Source organism: Choloepus didactylus, chromosome 1 (genome assembly GCF_015220235.1).
Source record: "Choloepus didactylus isolate mChoDid1 chromosome 1, mChoDid1.pri, whole genome shotgun sequence".
NCBI classification, from domain to species: Eukaryota; Metazoa; Chordata; class Mammalia; order Pilosa; family Megalonychidae; genus Choloepus; species Choloepus didactylus.
In genome coordinates this window covers 217220664-217240759 of record NC_051307.1, presented here as the reverse complement: position 1 = coordinate 217240759, position 20096 = coordinate 217220664, and the positions used below count along the sequence as shown (strand labels likewise).

The 20096-nt window shown below is 39.1% G+C and overlaps 1 protein-coding gene and 1 pseudogene across 1 annotated transcript in view; both read right to left on the bottom strand.

Annotated features, from left to right (window-relative positions):
• SYNPR (synaptoporin) overlaps positions 1–20096 on the bottom strand; it is a 317015-nt gene that overhangs the window by 95349 nt on the left and 201570 nt on the right. The window lies entirely within an intron of this gene.
• On the bottom strand, positions 5535–5907 carry LOC119510257 (annotated as a pseudogene).

Genomic DNA, 20096 nt, shown 5'->3' with positions numbered 1-20096 from the left:
TTTTAAATATGATATGTCTTTCAACATAAAAGAAGTGTTTTTACACTATCTCCCTTAATTTGATTCTTACAACCCAAGAACTACCACCCTCATTTTACAAATACGTCAACTGAGGCTAAAAGGTATGTGATTTATTTGAGGCCACACAGCTGGCCTTGGAAAAACTGGGACTGCAATCCAGGACCATCTAATGGGAAGTTCTTCGTCCTTTCCATATACTTTGCTACCTGTTAAGTCTATAAAGTTGTTAAGTGGATAAACATGGAATTTATCCAGCAGATTGCAGAAGACTAGAAACAGGGCTCACTTTTAGAAATTCCAAAGGAATTGTGAATGGATATTATATTGTTAGGCCTAGTAATCTCCTTTCTTCTGGGAATCATATTTCACTTTTGAGGGATAGAGGAAGTGGTGAGTGCTTCTTGTTCTTTCTGCTTCAAATGATAGCTGCCATCTTCTTATCTGTGATTGGTAGATGAATAGTCCAGTATGGGTCAATCATTATATTCTACCCTTCAGGCCGTGGTGATTGGTCAGGACAAGGTCACATGACCCAAACCCACTGAGTCAGATTTGTTGCCCAGAATTTTTCTAATTAGAGCTGGGAGGAAGCCATTTTTCTCTCTGGCAGTGAATTAGGGAGATATGTATCTCCACATTCAAGTCTTTGCTCCAATGTCAGTTTCTCAATGAGACTACAGTATCAGAAGTTGTAATGCCATCCTCAGCATGTCTGAGTCACCTTATACTGCTCTCTGCTCCTAACCCCCATAGTTCTTACCATATCTAACATGCTATATAATTTATTTATTTATTACAGCTACTGTTTATGTCAATTACTCCCTCTTGAGACTGGGAGCTCCAAGAAGTTAGGAATTTTTGTCAGTCTTGTTCATAGAACAATGCCTGGAACACATAAATGCTCTACCTGAATGAATGAATGAACGAATGGTGGCATCTTTAGTACGAAAAAACAAAACCCTCACAAGAAAGACATTAAAGATGTACAGAGAATGTGTTTTGATGGTGATGGAGCTGTGCTTTCCAATACAGTAGCCACCAGCCACATGTAGCTATTGAGCTCTTGAAAAATAGCTGGTCTAAAATGAGGCTAGATTTTTTAGACAGTATGAAAAATGAATGTAAAAGAACGTAAATTAATAATTCTTTATAGTGATTACATGTTGAAATAATAATTTGAACATATTGGGTTAAAGAAAATGTATTAAGATTAATTCCACCTGTTTCTTTTTACTTTATTAGGCTACTAGAAAATTTAAAATTATACATGTAGCTGACATTCATGGCTAACATTATATTTCTATAAGTCAGTACTAAGTTACAGTCTCTTGATCCCATCATTTATTTTCTTTTTTTTTTATATTAAAAATTTTTTATTAGAGAAATTGTAGGTTTACAGAAAAATTCTGCAGAAAGTACAGAGTTCCCATATACCCACCCCCTATTATTAATGTCATGCATTAGTATGATACATTGTTACAACTGATGAATATTATTAGCTATAGTCCATGGTTTACATTAGGGTTCACTGTTTGTGTTGTACAGTTCTATGTTTTCTTTAAAAATTTTTATTCTTCTAACATATACAATCTAAAATTTCTCCCTTTTTTTTTTTAATCTTCATTTTATTGAGATATATTCACATACCAAGCAGTCATACAAAACACATCGTACTTTCGATTGTTTACAGTACCATTACATAGTGGTACATTCATCACCCAAATCAATCCCTGACACCTTCATTAGCACACACACAAAAATAACAAGAATAATAATTAGAGTGAAAAAGAGCAATTGAAGTAAAAAAGAACACTGGGTACCTTTGTCTGTTTGTTTCCTTCCCCTATTTTTCTACTCATCCATCCCTAAACTAGACAAAGTGGAGTGTGGTCCTTATGGCTTTCCCAATCCCATTGTCACCCCTCATAAGCTACATTTTTATACAACTGTCTTCGAGATTCATGGGTTCTGGGTTGTAGTTTGATAGTTTCAGGTACCATCATTTATTTTCATTTTGTTTTTCTGCTATCCTTTTCTTTTAAAACTTTTTAGTTTAAACTAATTTTAGACTTTTAGAAAAGTTGCAAAAATAGTAAAGTTCAGGTATACCCTCCCTCAGCTTTCCCTAATGTTAACATCCTACAATAATTTCAACCAAACTACAGATGTAATTTGAATTTTATCAGTTTTACCTTTAATGACCTTTTTCTGTTCCCAGATCTAATTCAGGATTCTGCATTGCTTTTAATTGCCATGCCTCCATCTCCCTCAATCTTTGATTGACTGTTCTTAGTTTTTCCTAGTTTTTATGACCATGACACTTTTGATGAGTTCTAGTCTATTGCTTCACAGAATGTCTCTCAATTTGGGTTTGTCTGATACTTTCTCTTTATTAGACTGAGGTTCTGCATTTATGGCTACCAAAGAAATTTTGTGATCTCGGTGAATCACAGCAAGGAATACATGATGTCAATATGTCTTATTTCTGGTGATGTGAACCCTGATAACTTGGTTAAGCTAGTGTCTGCTGGGTTTCTCTCCCTGTAAAGTTACTATTTTTCCCCTTATAATTTGTAAGTATCTTGGGGAGATACTTTGAAATCATGCACATATCCAGTTTGTCTTCAAACTTTTAGGTACTGTTTTTAGCATATATTGGTGGGGACCCCATCATTTCTGAGGCCAGTTCTTCAACAAGTTGAGTGGCAGTGGTTATTATTTCCTTTATGCCGTGGTGTTTTTAGACCTTCCCTGCTTCATCCTTTATGTTACTTGAATGGCCCCTATTTCAGTTTGCATCCTCCTTGGGATTATCTCAAAAAAGCACACACATATATATATATATATATATATATATATATATATGTATATATATATTGTATAGAAGAAGCAGTATGGAGTGAAGAAAGAATTAGTGTTTTGGAGCCAGTTATAGTTTCATTTGAATTCTCATTCCAAAACTTACTGGTCAGTGTCCTTGGGCAAGGTGTTAGGTTGATCCATGTAAAACTGCCAAGATTCATATGGTTTTGATCTATAAAAATGGCATTTCATATGGTTCAACCATATACCTAACCATTCTGAGCTCCAGTTTTCTCATTTATAAATGGGATCAATATTGTCTGTGAAAATTAAATGTGTGTAAAGCACAAGGCACAGTCCTGGCATGTAGTGGGAGCTCAATAAATGGAAGCAGATATCATTGATCACTTAGAGTATGTACACACATTCTCTCTGCCTCCTTCTGTTCCCAGTTGAGTTACTATCTTTCATGCACAGACATATCAACTCTTTAATAACCCTCCTCTTCTATCTTTCACCTCTTTATCAATCATTTCACAACTCTCTACTCTATCCAGTCTTCTTTCTGTCCCTTTCCCCATCCCTCTATGTGAGCCGTAAAGAAGCCCCATCATAGTGGTTTAGTGTGAAGAGTGGTGGACATGACATAACACTGCCAGTGATGACAGCCAACACTTGGAAATAGCATAAGGTGCTATAGAGAGCTTTTTTTTTGGAGGGACAATTCACAGTATTTTATTCAAGTTAATCCATTTTTATTCAATAACCTGCCACATAGTTCCTGGCACCAAGAATATTACCATCATTACAGTTTCTCCTTGGAAAGGACCATGGTTTTAAAAAGTCTGGGCTGCATTTCCATGTATAACTCTGTACCAAAAATCAACACCTTAATCATAAGAGAAGCGGCGGGAACACTGAGATTTGCAGAAATTTATCTCTACTAAAAATTCATAGCTCATAATCTTTCAGATTTGTATTTTCACTTGGGGGCTTTTTGGGGGTGAGGTGTGATTGCTTCTCACAAGTCTTTAATACAGCCAACCTGCCCTGCTGTACCACAGAAAGGAAATGAGGACTAGTCCCCAGAGAACACACAGGTGGTCCTTTGGGAAAGGAGCCCCAATGTCTCCTAGGGGTGACAGAGTCATCCTAACAGGGTAAGGGGACAGCATCAGTAATCCTTTCCCTTGTCAGTAGTAGTAATTAGTAGTCAGTAGTAAAAAGGTATAACAGGTGAAGAGGAGAGGTAGTAATTTCCATGGGTTAGAATCTCTAAAACAGGAGAGAGAGAGAGAGAGAGAGAGAGAGAGAGAGAGAGAGAGAGAGAGAGAGAGAGAGTGTGTGTGTGTGTGTGTGTGTGTGTTTGAGGAAGCCACAGCTGGGGGGAGACACCTACAGAGTCTGGAGAATGTGAAAGAGAAGGGAAATGTCTGAATAAAAAATATAGGTTTCCCACCAGGGACCCACAGTAAGGTGGTATTACCAGTAAAGAGTAATCTTGGACTTTTCTTTGAGATGAGGGCACATTGAATGGGTTCTGCAGTTTTCACAAGAAAATTGGAATGGTATTGAACAAGTGGAAATCAGTTTCCCCCGTTTGTTCAATAAACACTGATAAAGCACCTGTGTGCAAGCCAGAGGGGCAGGTGCTGAGGAGAAAAAAATAAAGCTGTTTGAGGTGTGGGCCTGGCTCACAGGAGCAATCTGGCAGCGGGCATCAGATCCCAGGCACACTATAGTGCATCGTGTCCCAGGGGCCTGGGGAGGGAAGGGTCGCTTCTGACTGGCAGGATCAAGAAAGGCATCCCTCAGTCCTCTCCTCTTGGCTCTCAGCATGTCCTCTGTGCTAATGTCTCAGCCTGCCCCATTCTGGGCATTTGCTTGTCTTATCTTTCTCTGTAATTTGAGAGACAGAATGTGAAAGGGTAAGATTTTACATCTCAGGTGCCTGATAAATGTGTGTGTGGAAATGATGTTTGTGGAAGGGCTGCTCTACTTTGGTCCAGGAAGATGGGAAAATTTTTGAGAAAGGAGAGCTAAGATGGTAGATGTAAGACATTCTAATCAGAAGGCAGGAGCAAAGGTATGCCAATAGGCAAATTCAGTTTGACTGGTGACCAGCAGGTAGCCTAGTTGAGCTAGAAAGCAGAGCCTTGCTTGGACATAGTGGGACTGAGAAAGTTGAAAAATTAAGATAGTGTCACTGGAGTACCAGGTTAAAGTCTCTGGACTTAATAAGCAAGGAGGGATATCTGAAGGAAAGATTAACTTTGTGATGCAGCATGATCCAGGTAGTGAGAGGGCCTTGAATAAGAGTGCCTGCAGTGGGAAAGGAAGGATTTCCTGCAGCCACGAAAGAACTTTGGTCACTGATGGACAGACAAGGAGAAATCCAAAGCAACTGCTGGGTTTCTAACCAAATGGTGGAGAGAGCCCCACTACAGTCAAGGACCTTAAAAAAAAGTAGCTGGAGGTTCTCTGCCAAGCAGATTAGTCTGATGAATTAAAAAGCCAAAACCATTTCCTACTTCTCTCTTTAGAAACAATTGGTCTACTCAGGCTCAACTGGAGCATATGAATGAAAGAATAATGAAAATTAGAGGGTATTAAGTAGCACTGAAGGATAAAGATCATCAAGTAAACAGAGCATCCACCACAAAAGGTGGGGTTGAATGTCAAGGTATAGAGTAAGCTTTCAGATATCTTCTTTACATTTGTTTTTGGCGCTTTGGTTGGTAAGCAATCAAAACAGAGAGAGCCGCTATTCCAAAGAGGAAAGTCTGTAGGAACCAGAGTAGCTGAGCCCGACCATTCTTGATACCTTTAGACTTGCACAATACCATGGCATACAAGGACTCTCGCAGGTGAATCAGCCAAGCAAGCCAAAACCCATTGTGCAGGAGGGTGTGGTGGTGGTCCACCAAGTACTGAGTGAAGAGGCCCAGGGGTCCAAGGGTCCAAGGGGATACTCGGAGGCCAGAATACAACCCACGTGTAGCAGCCCAAGGAGGGGATGAGGACCATGATCCAGAACAGACTGGCTCTCTGGAAACAGGCTGCTTCGCTCGCTGCTGTTCCCATCACGGCAACTCCTTCTGGACTGACTGCTATAGAGAACTTTTGCCGTTAACCTCTGCAGGCCTTGAAAGTTCTTAAAACAGCCTTCAGAATGTTCACAGAAGTCTCTTCCTATCATCTTTTTGGTTGCTAACTAAAAACTGCTTTTCTTCAAGCATGTTTCTTCAAAACACATTTTAAAAATTATAGTCAGTTTTGCTGCAATTGCTTTTAATTTATCATGTTCATCCATTTTGTTCATTGTAAATGTACACCATTTTAGCTTTACTTGGAGCTTTAGCGGGCTAGCAGGAGAACTGAACTCATTGCACACCAAGAGGCAGATGACTGACATGTACATGAACTTTGGAAAAGCAAATCATTTTTAAGTTTGGAGGTGGGGAAGTTGTTAAAAACCTGCAAAGTAAGGGAGGAAGGTGGAGGTGAGGGGATAACAGAAAAACAGATGTTTTGTTTGTTTCATTTTGTGAATTATCAATCCTAAACTAAAGCATGTTAGTACTTAACGTTTCTTTATAGAAAGTTATTTGGGGAACTTCAGAAAGATTTTGGAATGCTATTTGTAAGCTCTCCATGAAGCAAAGCAGTTTCTATCTAACTTTAGCTGACTAGGGTTCTTCATTTTATAACCTTCCTAAAAGCCTGTATACCCAGACCTACACATGGACAAAACAAATGCACACATTTGAAATTTCAAAACATTACCAATACACTAGTTTGTAAAATACTTTCATTTCAACAGTGAATATAAAATAACTCATTAAAAGGCAATCCTATTATATATACTATCTACATGATGGAGATTTGGGAATGTTCATGTTATGCAATATTCTTTTCAATAAAGTCCAGTGGTTTCACAAATTACTAAGGAATATTGTTCAGGAAACAGTAATCATCTACAATCTACATTATTGCTGGATATAATGGCATTTCTGAAAGCAGTGTTTGAATCATATAAATTAATAGAAATACTGTTGACATCTAAACAATCCCTGATTATTTTCAGACTTATCCTAATTTCAGCCACTTACTGCCCCTTAAGATTATTTATATAATTCTAAGACCATTTGTTGTTTTGTTAGTTTGGGTGGGTGGGTGGGAGGTGTTAATTCTGTGGAAATAACTCTCTTACAGTTTTTATGTTACAGTAAGAAATTTTTTAATAGAAAAAGATAAACAAATTATAAAGCTGATAGAGATGACCAAACTCTACTCCCTTAAAACCGTGGCCTGCTATAAAACATTAAGTTCGGAAAGTGGTTTCAATGGACAAAAGACAGTACAAACAGTTGAGATTAAAATTCTGAAAAGAACTTTGCTACTGTTTTCAGTTCAAAAGGGCCACTGATATTGTAAAATTATGCGATGAGACAGAGTATTCTGTCAACATTTGAACTAGGTAATGGTCTAGAGATCAGCCCAACAGAAATTTAATAGGAGCCACAAACGGGAGCCACATGTGTAATTTTAAGTTTTCCAGTACCCACATTAAAAAAGTAAAAACAAACAAATGAAATTAATTTTAATATCTATTAAAACCAATATATTCAAAAATTACCATGTCAACGTGTAATTAATAAAACATTAATTAAATTTTTAAATTCTTTTTTTTTGTGTGCTGTCTTTGAAAGCTCATGTGTACTTTACACTCACCGCATGTCTCCCTAGTCACATTTCAAGTGCTCAGTAACCACATGGGGCTAGTGTGTAATAAGCATAGGTCTAGGCTCTTATCAACAAGGAGCTTTAGTTATTACAATCAAATCAGATGTTAATCTCTCCAGTTCATCAAGTAGTATCTTTTGAGTTTCTATTATTTACTAATATTGTGCTATATTCTTATAGTATTTAGGACAACAGAACATAGACAACAGCTTAGAAAATAAATTCTGATTCAAGGCAGAATTTTCTACAACTAAATTCTTACAGTCATCACATACCACTTTATCCAATACTAACAGCAACCACAACACAACAATAAACAATATAATAAACATTGAGATAACAAAAGCAATCATTTACCACATGCCAGGCACTGTTTACAGGTGTGAACTCATTTAATTCTCGCAACAACCCTCTGAGGTGTGAGCTATAATATTTAGAATCATTGACTCCCAATACTGATATGCCACCAATGCGAACAGTAATTCTCATCCCACATAAGAAAAAAATGCCTAATATTTACTTAGGGCTTGCTGTGGGTCAGGCACTATGTTAAGCAATTAACTATCATTATTCCATTAAATATCACAAAAAGCTTGCAAAATAAGTACGATTCGTTCCATTTTCCAAATTAAGAAATAGATTCAGAGAGACTAATTATCCTGCACGAAGACTTTAGCCAATAAGAGGCATTAATCCTCACTCACACCATGCTACATAGTGTGTGGTTTATTTTATAATTATCTCATTTGACAAAAGAGGGTAGCTTCTCCAGTATACTACCTTAAACTTGGGAAGATGATACTTGCTTTTAAGAAATATTTGGCAACACCACAAAAGCCATGAATGAATATTGTCCAAATTGTGTGGTTCTGATAATAAGTGAAGACAAGTTTAGAGAATATTAGAAAGAGGTGAAGCATTCTGGGAACACAGCTTAGAGACGACATTCTTTTTTGCTTCTGCATGCCAGTATTTCCCCAGTGTTGCTCCTATTAGGAACGCACATAAATGATCACTGAATTCCACAGCTGCATTCATAATAAACAGCAATTTGCAGGGTACCTTTTCTTTTACAACATATTTTGACTTTTTTTTTTTTTTTTTTATCTTATTTGATCCTCATAATCACCTTGTAAGGTGGATAGGGCAGGTATTATAGTCATTTCATTGCTGAGGGGAAAAAAAAGATTGACTTGCCCAGGATCCCCTATGCTAGGTGACGAAGTCAAGTCCAAAATGAGATCTTCTGTCTCTGAGTCTAGCATTCTTCTCACTATGTCCATGTTTCCAAGAATGTGGTACATGAAGCCCTGGTGGTTGTGAGATGATTTTGGGTGCAAGGAGGACTGCTCTTTGTTTCACAGTCTGTGTTTACTTTTGTGGATTTTATGAATACTGCACAAACCATTATTTCAAGGGTGTTATTGCTGATGATGAGGTTAAACTATGTAATTAAGTTACAAAAGTGAGTTTAATCAAGTGAAAATATTAAGCAAATAATAATACAGGTGGTATGTGGATATGGTAAAAACCATGACCAAAATTTAGGAAACTCTACCTTCTCTAATACTGCATATTACCTAATAGAAAACTTCTTAATATCTATTGCAGATTCCAAAGGACAAGTCTTATGCTTTTTATTTCTTGTTTGATTACAAAAGAATGTGTAATCCAAATGGCAAACAAATACTGTTTTAACACCCTTAGCATTTCATTTGGATTGTACATAACAATGCTTTTTATTAATGTCTGTTCTGCTTCACTGAACTATGAACTTCTTGAATACGATGATTTTGTCTTACTCATCTTTGTGGTCATCAGTGTGCCTAGGTATTTAGGATACTTTATTAAAAACAGAGATCCACTCAAGTTACATTAAGAAAGGAGCGTATTTTTGGAAGGATACCTGTGGACAGGAACTAGAAGGGAAGAATGAGTCAGCTCTTGGGATAAACAACTCACCTCCCACATCCCTCAGGACACATACCCTGATCGTTTCTTGAGGTATTTTTGCATCTTTCTTTCTGACACTCTCCTTCCTTTGTTGACTCAGAGTCTCTGTTTCCTTATAATTTTGGCCCATATAGACCTCTGCATGGCCTCTTGGGCCTTGACTCTATCTCATTAGCGATCATCTGCAGCTCCCTTTCTCCCTCCCACTTCCCTTCCTCTCTCCAGCTTCTTAGTTCAAATACCCCAAATAGGGAATTTGATTGGTCTAGCTCAGCTTTCTGCAACAGGTCATTCATTTATGAATTGGAAAAAAAAAAAAAAAAATCAGTCAGTTCTAAGGACTATCTGTTAAATAGATCCTAAATCTCTCCAGTTTTATCCCCCTCAACCTTAAAAATTCTGATTTAAGCCACCATCATCTCTTGCCTAGACCAATTGTCCTAACCTTGGAATGGGTTTCCTTGCGCCCTGAAAAAAAATATCTTTCACACAGCAACTAAATAATCATTATAATATGTAAATCAGATTATGTCACTCCTGTGGTTTTAAGCAAGAGATTCCCATTTCACCCAGTATAAAATTCAAGTGCCTCATATGACCGACGAGGCTCTGTCTGATCACAGCACCCGAATACTCTCCTGTTCTCGCCACATGACGCTTCCTTCTGTTCTTTGACAGCACCAGACCCCTTCCTGCCTTTGTACTTGCTACTCCATCTGCACAGAATTTACTCTCCTGATCCTCACTGGTTCATCCTTCACATCATTCAGGTCTCAGTTTGAACGCCCCTTCATAAGGGGGACCTCTTAGACTACCCCCCTCCAGTTATCTCCATTCCATAATCCTATCTACATTTTGTCAATGTGCCTATTGTTATTTGACATGATCTTGGTCTTTCGCTTGTTTACTTGTTTATTTTCTCCATTCCTTCTCCTCAGTACAATGTTACATCCCTTGAGAAGGACCTAATCTGTCTTGTTCTCCACGGGATCCCCAGAACCAAGAACACTGCCTGGCATATGGTGGATATTTTTAAATTGTGCCAAATGAACAAATGAGACTCTGTTTGAACTAACAACCATTCATAGATTGTTGACCAACTAATAAATGGGTGTCCACCTCTCAGTCTATCAGCCAGTCAGCTAGGATGGGTGGGGCCCCAGGACCCCAACACTGCTGCCCCTGGGCTGGCCCTATGTGGAGAACAAGCATCCTACACTCCTCCAGTGACACCCTCCATGTGCATTTAACCAACAAAGGCGTGACTGGACAAGGACTCAAAAGTTCAAGGACTTTTGATGATGTACAGTAAGACTCTGAAAGGACAGCTGAGTGTGCTCTTCATTTTATTTTCCTACTGTCTGTATTTCTCTTTCAGAAAACATTATAAAAAGTGCTAATGAAACACTGACTATTTGGCTATGGGCATTTAGTAGAAAATTGAAGTGCTTTTCCAGACTATAGAAACAGTCATCTGGGCACCAGTGATGAGTGTGAACTAGAGAGTAATTCACATGACATTTTCATTTAGTCTTGCACAACATAAGGCATTTACATTCATTTTCTTCTATGGCACTGTTTGTTCCAATGCAGAATATTTATGCTTTGCTTTTTAAAGTCTGCATAAAGGAAACAAACTTTAGCATTCTTTGGGGAACATTCACTCCGCCGAGGCACCAAAATTCTGTCTTCAAAGACCAGAGTAATCACAGTATAATTTCAGGTTTGGAAATAAAGTTCATGTCAGTCGAAGACGGTGGTTTAAACGGACAAAAAATTCACCCCTACTGGTATATTACCCTTGGCAGTCACTCTCTCTTGACAACTGCTACGGGTGACTTGGTCTGCAAACCAGTTCCTTCTCATTTTGGCAAGCAATAAACTAGATAAGAACAAATTCTTGAAAATTAACCCTGAAGACAAATTCTTGCATGATACTTACGTATCTGTGAGGGAGCAGGAATTGGAAAATGAGTTCTCTTTGCAACTACTACTGGGAAGACGCTCTTCAATGCCTACAGTTAATAAGGGTTGTAAAGATGAGCACCATGATGCAAATCAATTTGATAGATGAATTCTCAAAAAGTTCCATCACAGTGTGTAAACATTAATTTGTTAAGTTAGGTAATTTGTTATATATCTCCTTGTCATTAGTAAAGATTAACAAGGCCTTAATTCTAATTATATGCACTGTGGCTCTGTGAGACGGTTATATTGGGTAAGGATTTCAGGGACATTGGTTCAAATTCCTTTATAACCAAGGACTTGCTGTGACCTAGGGTGAGCCATGTAACCTCTGGGTCTTAATTTCGTTAATGTCAAGCTATTTTTTGAAAAAGGTTAAGCTCCATGAAAAAAGAGCCTAATCTCTTCATTTGTTAATTGCCAAGCACAGTGCCTGCCACTATACTGAAAGTTTGTTGCATCAGTTAATAAATCTTTTAGGAATGCATTGAGGAATGCTGAGTTAATAAAGCAACTGACAGGAGGCAAGGGATAAGGTGGGTGTTCCAGTTATCAGATATAAAAAGAAAGATGAAAAACTGTCCAACATTTTTGTCAGGAAAACAGCTGTCTAGTAACTATATAGCAAGATGCTCATCCTCACTAGTAGTCAAATAAATGCAAATAAAACAATGAAATATATATATTTTTTATTTTGTATTTACAGTGATTTAAACAGTTATAGCATTTCATATTGGGAAGAAAGTAGAGAAACAGATTCCCTAGTATCCTACTGGTAACCATACCAACTCCTTTCTGGAGAGAAATATGGCAAAAATTATAAAAACTAAAGGTGTGCATACCTTTTGCCCCAGCAATCCCACAAGTAGGAACTTACTTTATGAACAAAATTGCAAAACTATATTTATTGTAGATTTTTTTTTTTTTTTGTAATAGTGAAAACCTGAAACAACCTAAACATCCATCAATAGGTGATTGGTTTAATAAATTATGGTATAGCTATACAATGAAGTATGATATAGCTAGAGGCCAAAAATGTGGTAGATCCATAACTGCTGTAATGGAAAGATGTTTACAATTGCTCTTTTAAAATAAAAATTAATTTGAAAAACAGTATTTACATCAGAAGCAATTTGCATCAAAAATGAGTTTATGGAAAGAAAAAGCCTAAAATTATACATATATCAAAACTATTGATGTTGATTTTCTTTGAGAAGTTACATGAAGGAAGAATTCTGATATTCTACTTCATCTATTTCTGTATGATAGGCTTTTTCAGAACAGAGAAAAAGTATATTGCTTGTTTTTAATTTTTAAAAAATTGATTATTTTAATTAAAACATTTAAAATGTGGTCATAAGCAGCAAAAAGTTTAACTGTATTTTAGATGATGGGATGCGTGGAGGAATGGGTGAAAAATGAAACCTCTGGCAGGTTTTTACAATGTGGACCCACTGTAAGTAGGATCTTTTGGTGAGGATAAAATAAAACATGTATTTAGAGGTTGTAGAACATAATTCACAGCTAATTTCTAAAAAAGCCGAGAGCTAATCAAGTACACCTCAGGAGAAGCCCCAACTCTACACTTAGGAAAAGTGGTTCTCTGCACTTTCCACTTATTTCTGATGGCTCAATGCTAAGCGTAAGAAGTGTGATAACTGATGATCCTTCGTTGTAATCAGAGTGGCCAAGTTCTCTGATTAGTACTAAGCCCTCTCAAGTCCTCAACTGCTGCTTCCCTTCATGATCCACCCCTTTGCCAGGGAAATGCGAATCTGCCACAGCACTAATAATCCCATTCTTAGAAATCCCTGTCATCTGTATGACTCCTTAACACTCAGTCTCCAAGTGACAGCTGCTACTTTGGCATAGAATCTTTCAAAACGAGAAATATGAATTCTACAATGTATCAGCAACAGCTCATGTACTGCAAATGCTAGTGGCTGCAAAAATGAAAAAAGAGTAAGAATTTTAACTCCAGCCTGGAGTTGTTTTTCCTTTGCAGTTGGTTCTTAAACTCGGGAAACCAACTAAAAAACAAATGCCAGTACTTCTGAGTCCCAAGGAACACCGTGCCCCTGAGCACCATTCTCTGAATCCTCCCAGGCCTGCCCGGTTTGCCTGCTTGCCTGCCTGTGGGAGCGGGCTACAAAGCTAGGCTTGAGGAACGATATCTCTGCAGTTGTGGGAGTTTGTAAACTCAAGGACTTCTCTGCTGCTCTTTAGAATGCAGTGGTTAAGCTCATGGTCTTTGGAGTAAGCTAGACACACATATTCAAAGTCTGGCCTGGCCACTTATTTGCTGCGTGACTGGGGCAAGTCACTCCACTTCAGTGAGCCTTAGTTTTCTCACCCATCACAGGGAGTTCAGGTAGCTATTTCACAAGGATGTGGTTAGGACTATATGCCATAATAGGTAGGATGTGCTTTGCATAGTTCTTGATAAATGGTAAAATGATCAATAAGTCATTATTTTTCATGGATGATGATGATGTCGATGATGATCATCACCTTCATCATCGTCATCATCATCATCATCATCATCATCATTTCATCATCATTCCATGTTCCTGGAAAAGAGTTTGAGGAGGAAGTAAACAATTGCACTGACAGGGAGTCTGTGATGGTTTGAAGCTCTAGTAGAATCTTAAGTTGAAATGTGACCTACTTCATTCAAGGTGGGTCTCAATCCTCCTACTGGAGTCCTCTGTAAGAAGCTCAGAGAGAAAAGTCAGAGAAGCTTAGAGAGGACACAAACACAGAAAACAGAAAGAAACCACAGGAAAGAGAGGAAGCCACTGAAGCCAGAAGCTGCAAGCAACAAAACCCAGGAGAGAAGGGAGAGGGCAGCAGACCTCGCCACGAGCCTGGCCATATGACAGAGGAGCTGAGGATCACCGTTAGCTGATCTTCGGGAAGAAAGCATCACCTATTGATGCCCTGATGTGGACATTTTCATGGCCTCAGAACTGTAAAGTTTTAAGGTAATAAATCCTGATTATAAAAGCCAACCCATTTCTGGTATATTGCATTTCACCAACTTTAGCAAACTAAAACAGAGTCAGAAGATTTGGGTAGGCTTCCAGATTAGGCACTAGCTGTGTGACCTTAAATAAAGCTTTATGTCTCTGTGTGCTGATCTGTCAAAGGGAAATAAAAATAATGTGGCTCTACCTTCATTACAGTGTTGTGATTGACCACACCAAATATGTCAATCATTATACATATAATGGTATATACACATATAGAAATAAAAGGATTCACATATTCACCCTACTTCTGGTCTCTACCCTATTTCCACTTGGCTTAGGAAAGAAACGCAAGAGACCCTTCAGCTTTTTTGGGGGTAACACACTCAAAGGTACATCGTGGGGGGAAGTAAAATTGCTATAGTTTTCCCATTACTACCAAATTTAAATGACCATTTACTTTTCTGTCAAGTTCATTGTTTTTCATTCTAAGAGAAATATATGCCCACTACAGACACCTCAAACTGAGACAGACTCTAACATCCTGAGTCATGTCCAGCATCCCTGAATTTCCACAGCTGGAAACTGGGAGGGGAGTGAGGAATGCAAATACCAGCCTTCTGGATGTCACTGGCCCTGATGCTTGTACCCTTCAGTTCTGGCTGTCTGAGCATCTGGCAAGTGAGTCAGCTTGAGCTCTTGCCTCCTCCTTGTTGGACCCCATGACTCCTACAGAGTCCAGTTCATCTCATGGCTCACAAGATGCCAATCTCTCAGGGAAGCGTAGGAAGGGCGAGGAGCACAGGACAGAGAGGGAGCACAGGTCTCCACCATTCAATTGACACCAGGTTGACCTAAGAAAGTATGCTGCGTGACAGTGGGCCAACTGCTTGAGAGCTCCGGGAAAAGCAAAGCATGTTCTAACACTACTCTGGTTGTGGATGAGATGGAAGCAGAGATGGAGGTTAATGGGACCATGGAGGGGGCACCTAACCTTTTCAAGGGAAATCTCATAACATATAGATACAAGAGTGGGATATTTCCTTCTGACATTCCTGGGCTGAGTTCCTTTGTTCTTTTCTAGATAACTCCAAGTTTCTCTCTCTCTCTCTCTTTCTCTCTCTCTCCTCTCTCTCTCTCCTTTTCTAGGAAAGGAAACAGATGTAGAGAAGAACTACAACTATTTTCATAACATTGAGGAAAGCACTGTTTGCATTCTTCTAGGGTTTAAGGCTTCTCCTAGGTAGTGAGGTTCTGCCCACCACAATCCCCCATGCCTGCTCTGAAAATTACACACAGTGAAAACTACATAAAAGACCCACTCAGCATACACTGATTTAATCTCTGCCGCTTGTCACCTCCCTATGGGAGCTGAACAGAAACAACAGCCTTGATTATATAACCTACAATCATTTTCAATAAACACCCCAATGCTGGTCTTTAAAAGCCTGTTCAGATTTTACCTAAATAGGACAAGTATCAGAGCAAGCCCTACAAGGTTGAAAGAAAGAGACTTGTAGTAAGTGCAGTGAATTTTTACATTTCCCTTTGCTCTTTCTGAAGCAGCAGCGGCTTGGTCACGAACCGGATTCCCAGCCAAGGTCAAGTGCTAATGTTCCCCTGGAAAGGAAACTGATGTACTTCCAATTTCATAGAATTGGAAGTCTATCTCTTAAGAAGATTTCTATCCAGTTTTCTCATTTTGTAAATGAGGAGACAGGTGCAGAGAAGGGCTCTGTGCTGGTTGTTGTCTGGTCATTGCCCTGCTCCTCTCCTGCTTTGCTGTGCATCTCAGGGGCCTGGTTTCTTTACCAACTGGCTTCCAGTTAGGTTCAGCCAGTAGGAAACACTGGTGGGAGCCTGGAGGGTGGGAAGAAGCCAAGGCATTTCTCCCTTTCTCTTTTGCTGCTTTGGGCAGCATCTCCAGCAGTGGCTGCCTCTCTTCCTTGGTTCCTGCTCCTACCAGATGCCTCCCTTCTCCATGGTCCCAGCTTCTGCCAGAAGGCCCCATTCTGTGCTCTAAAAAGACAACCTCCTCCATACACGTATCTTAGATTTCTTGCTTCTTCATTGTCTTCCTCCCATCCTTATGTGATTGCAAATTTCACAAGAGAAGGAGCCAGGTCTACTTTACTAACTAGCAGGTGCCTATAGTTCAGCTCCCTGTATACTTAGGTGCTCAATAAACATTGTTTGGAAGAATGAATAAATGATACCTGAGATCATTCACACATCTAGAAAAGATAATTAAAGCATCTTCCCCACTGTACTATACTTCATTGGGTGCCAACTCATATCTCTGTGGTACTCACCATTTCTGTGCAACAGCGATGGCTCCCTAATGCAAGCACCTGTGAGCCTCAGCCTAGGGCTTTTTCAAACTACAGGCATGTGCTTGGTCTCCATACGGTCCCAGGGAGTTAGTACCCCAGGACAGCTTTTGATCAGTCATGGGCAGGAGTTGGTGCATAATTCCCCCATCTTCATCATCTCCCTGATGGAATGTCTCTGAGGTATGTTCTCCCTGATTTCCTAGAAGTTTCAGTTGTCTCTGTCGCCCACAGTGGCAACTTGCCCACAAACCCACTCTCCTGGCTTTCTTCCCTTCTCTGTCTCACTTCCCCATTCCTTACTGGTGCTTCCAGGGATCACCTCCCAAATAAACTACTTGCACTCAAATCCTTGTCTCAGTGTGTGCTTCTCAGAGAAGCCAAACTGATACCCATTCTATCCAATTTCCCACCATCACTCTCGTTTTGGGAGGTGTTCCAGCAAATGAGTTCAAATCTAACAATTATGCAGGTGTGGAGGGAAACAGTGGCTTGAGTGTGGAATACATTAATTTGTCATTCGCTAATTTTTTTCCAATTATCCCCTTCCATGCCAGTAGCCATCCTGCCACATTTTCTCTGATCCCTACAGACATTCCCTACAAGTAGTAGCTCCTCTTTTCATGGTAGGAATCTCCTAATAAGGCTGAATGCTGGTGCCAGATCCTTGCACTGGACTTTATTAATAAAATCAACATCAATGGTACAGTTCATTGAATACTTTATGTGTGCCAGACTCTGTTACACAATTAATTTGTATTATATGACTGAATGGTAACAACCACATTATGGGAAAGGTATTATTATTATTTCCTTTTTACAGTAAGGAAACTGTGGCCCAGGGAGATTATAACTTGCCCATCCGGTAGGTGGCACACCTTGGATCTGAAGCCAGGAGTTTGGCTACAGATTGTCATTAACTCTTTGGCTACACCACCTCCAAATTTCCCAAACTGCTCTGCCCTATAGATCCACCAGGTCTTATCATACACAAAATTTCTTTTAAGATACAACATTAAAATGAGATACTGTAGTTCTAAAGTCTCTAAAATTTTAGCCAAAAGAGAGTGAAACCCTTCGGCAATGAGAAACAATAAACGAATGCTTACATGTAATTGCAAATGCAGCATTTCCTGAATGCAAGAAATGAAAAATCACAGGCCTTAACATTTTAATTTTTCCCAAATTGGCCCTTATGGCAAAAAAAAAAAAAAAAAAAAAAAGCCCTCCCGACAGAGCTAGCTAGCTTTAGTAGAAAATGCCTCAAACGCCACAGCTTTCTTGGCATCTGCTTCCTCCTGTCCCCATGTTCCAAACAGTAGTAGTAGAATCACAGAACAAGCGGCTGGAGTCAAAGGAGGAGAACAGCAAATGCTGCTAATTCAGCCCGTGCCCAGCTGAGCAGCCCCGGCTCACCTTGCCCTCAATACAGAAAATCCCCTGTTGAAGGCTCTGTTTTAAAGATCACAAGGATCAGGCTCAGACCCTTACTCTCTCACCCCACTGATGTCAAGCAACCTCCCAAGGGTCACATTGGAGCCACTGAGAGCTCTCAGGTTGTCACTTTGGGGGATTTCATTCTCCCAATAGTTTAGTGAGAAAAAAATACAGGCCTGATAAGAATACCTTCTTGGGCAACCCCAAAAAGTGAGTTAAAAGCAAGTTATTAAATGTGGGACATTTAAATGTATGTACCCAGTTTAAAGATTTGCATAAAGTGGGAGGAAGGGTTGAGGAAACATCCATTCTAGGTAAAATATATTTATTTTGCTGCCTGAAAGATAATTTTTGTAATGAACTAGAATAATTAATCTTTTTCAGCTCCCTAGTTTATTTTTAATTATCATTTCTTGATTAGGAAAGTAAAAACAATATAGTAAGAGAGAACATACTAAATGCTATGCCTGTTTTCAGCATTTCATGTATGACTCATTTAACACAACAATCTCATGAAATAGGTAACACTCTCTCTGTTTCACAGCTAAAGAACACAAATGTTAGGCAATTTTTCCAGTATCACACAGCTGGTAATAGCCAAGTGCACATTCGAACCCAGGCAGTCTGTCTCTAGAATCTTTGTTGCTTCAGTAGATTGACAGTGTAAAAGTAATAAAAATTTATTGTAGAAAATCTGAAAAAATGTGGATGTGCTGGTTTGAAACTGTTATGTACCCCCAGAAAAGCCATGCTCTTTTAATCCAATCTTGTGGGTGCAGACTTACTGTGGGTGGGACGTTTTGATTGGGTTGTTTCCATGGAGACGTGACCCTGCCCATTCAAGGTGGGTCTTAGTTTACTGGAGTCCTTAAGAGAGCTCAGGGAGAAAGAGAGAGAGAACCAACACAGACTCAGACACTTGGAGATGCAGACAGAAGGACATTTGGAGATGTTAAGCGAAGAGACGAAGCCTAGAGTTTCCCCTGGAGAAGCTATGAGAGGACCCCCAGATGCTTAGAGAGAAACGCCCTGGTAGAAACAAGAAGGACACACAGGAGCTAAGAAAGAGAAGCTAAGAGAGAAGCCCAGGGACAATTTGGAGAAAGCCATTTTGAAACCAGAACCCATGAGAAGAAGGACAAGCAGACATCACCATGTGCCTTCCCATGTGACAGAGGAACCCCAGATGCCATTGGCCTTTCCTCAGAGAAGGTTCTACCTCTTGATGCCTTAATTGGGACATTTTCATGGCCTTAGAACTGTAAATTTGTGAACTAATAAATCCCCTTTGTAAAAGCCAATCAATTTCTGGTATGTTGCATTCTGGCAGCTTTAGCAAGCAGTGGACAGGTATAAAAAATATTTGATTCATTCATAATCTTACCATTAGAAATAAATACTTTACTATTTGGATGCAATGGCCATGACATGGTTCTATAAATATAATTTATTTTTTGTTGTCTGGCTACTCTATGAAAAAGGGTACATGGTTAATCATCAAATTTGGAGAATATATAAAAGGGATGGACCTACTTAAAATATAGATTATGTCTTACCCAAAATTCATTTTGGAGGCCCCACAGAGCAACTTCAAAGTCTGAGTGATTATCTATTTTTCAGAAAACATGAAACTGAGGTTGAAGCATATGCTAGTATGACTGTCATTTAGAAAATACCTATCACATATGCTAAAATACCATGGATGGAGAAAACCAACTGTAGCTTCCTATATGAGCCCTGAACTCATCCCACAAGGAGGGATGTTCTGAATTGAAGGTATTGATTTCCAACCAAACTTTTTTTCATGATCAGTATTATATAACCTTATTTAGAGTGAGAGGAAATAGGGATCTATCACATTTATCTACCCATC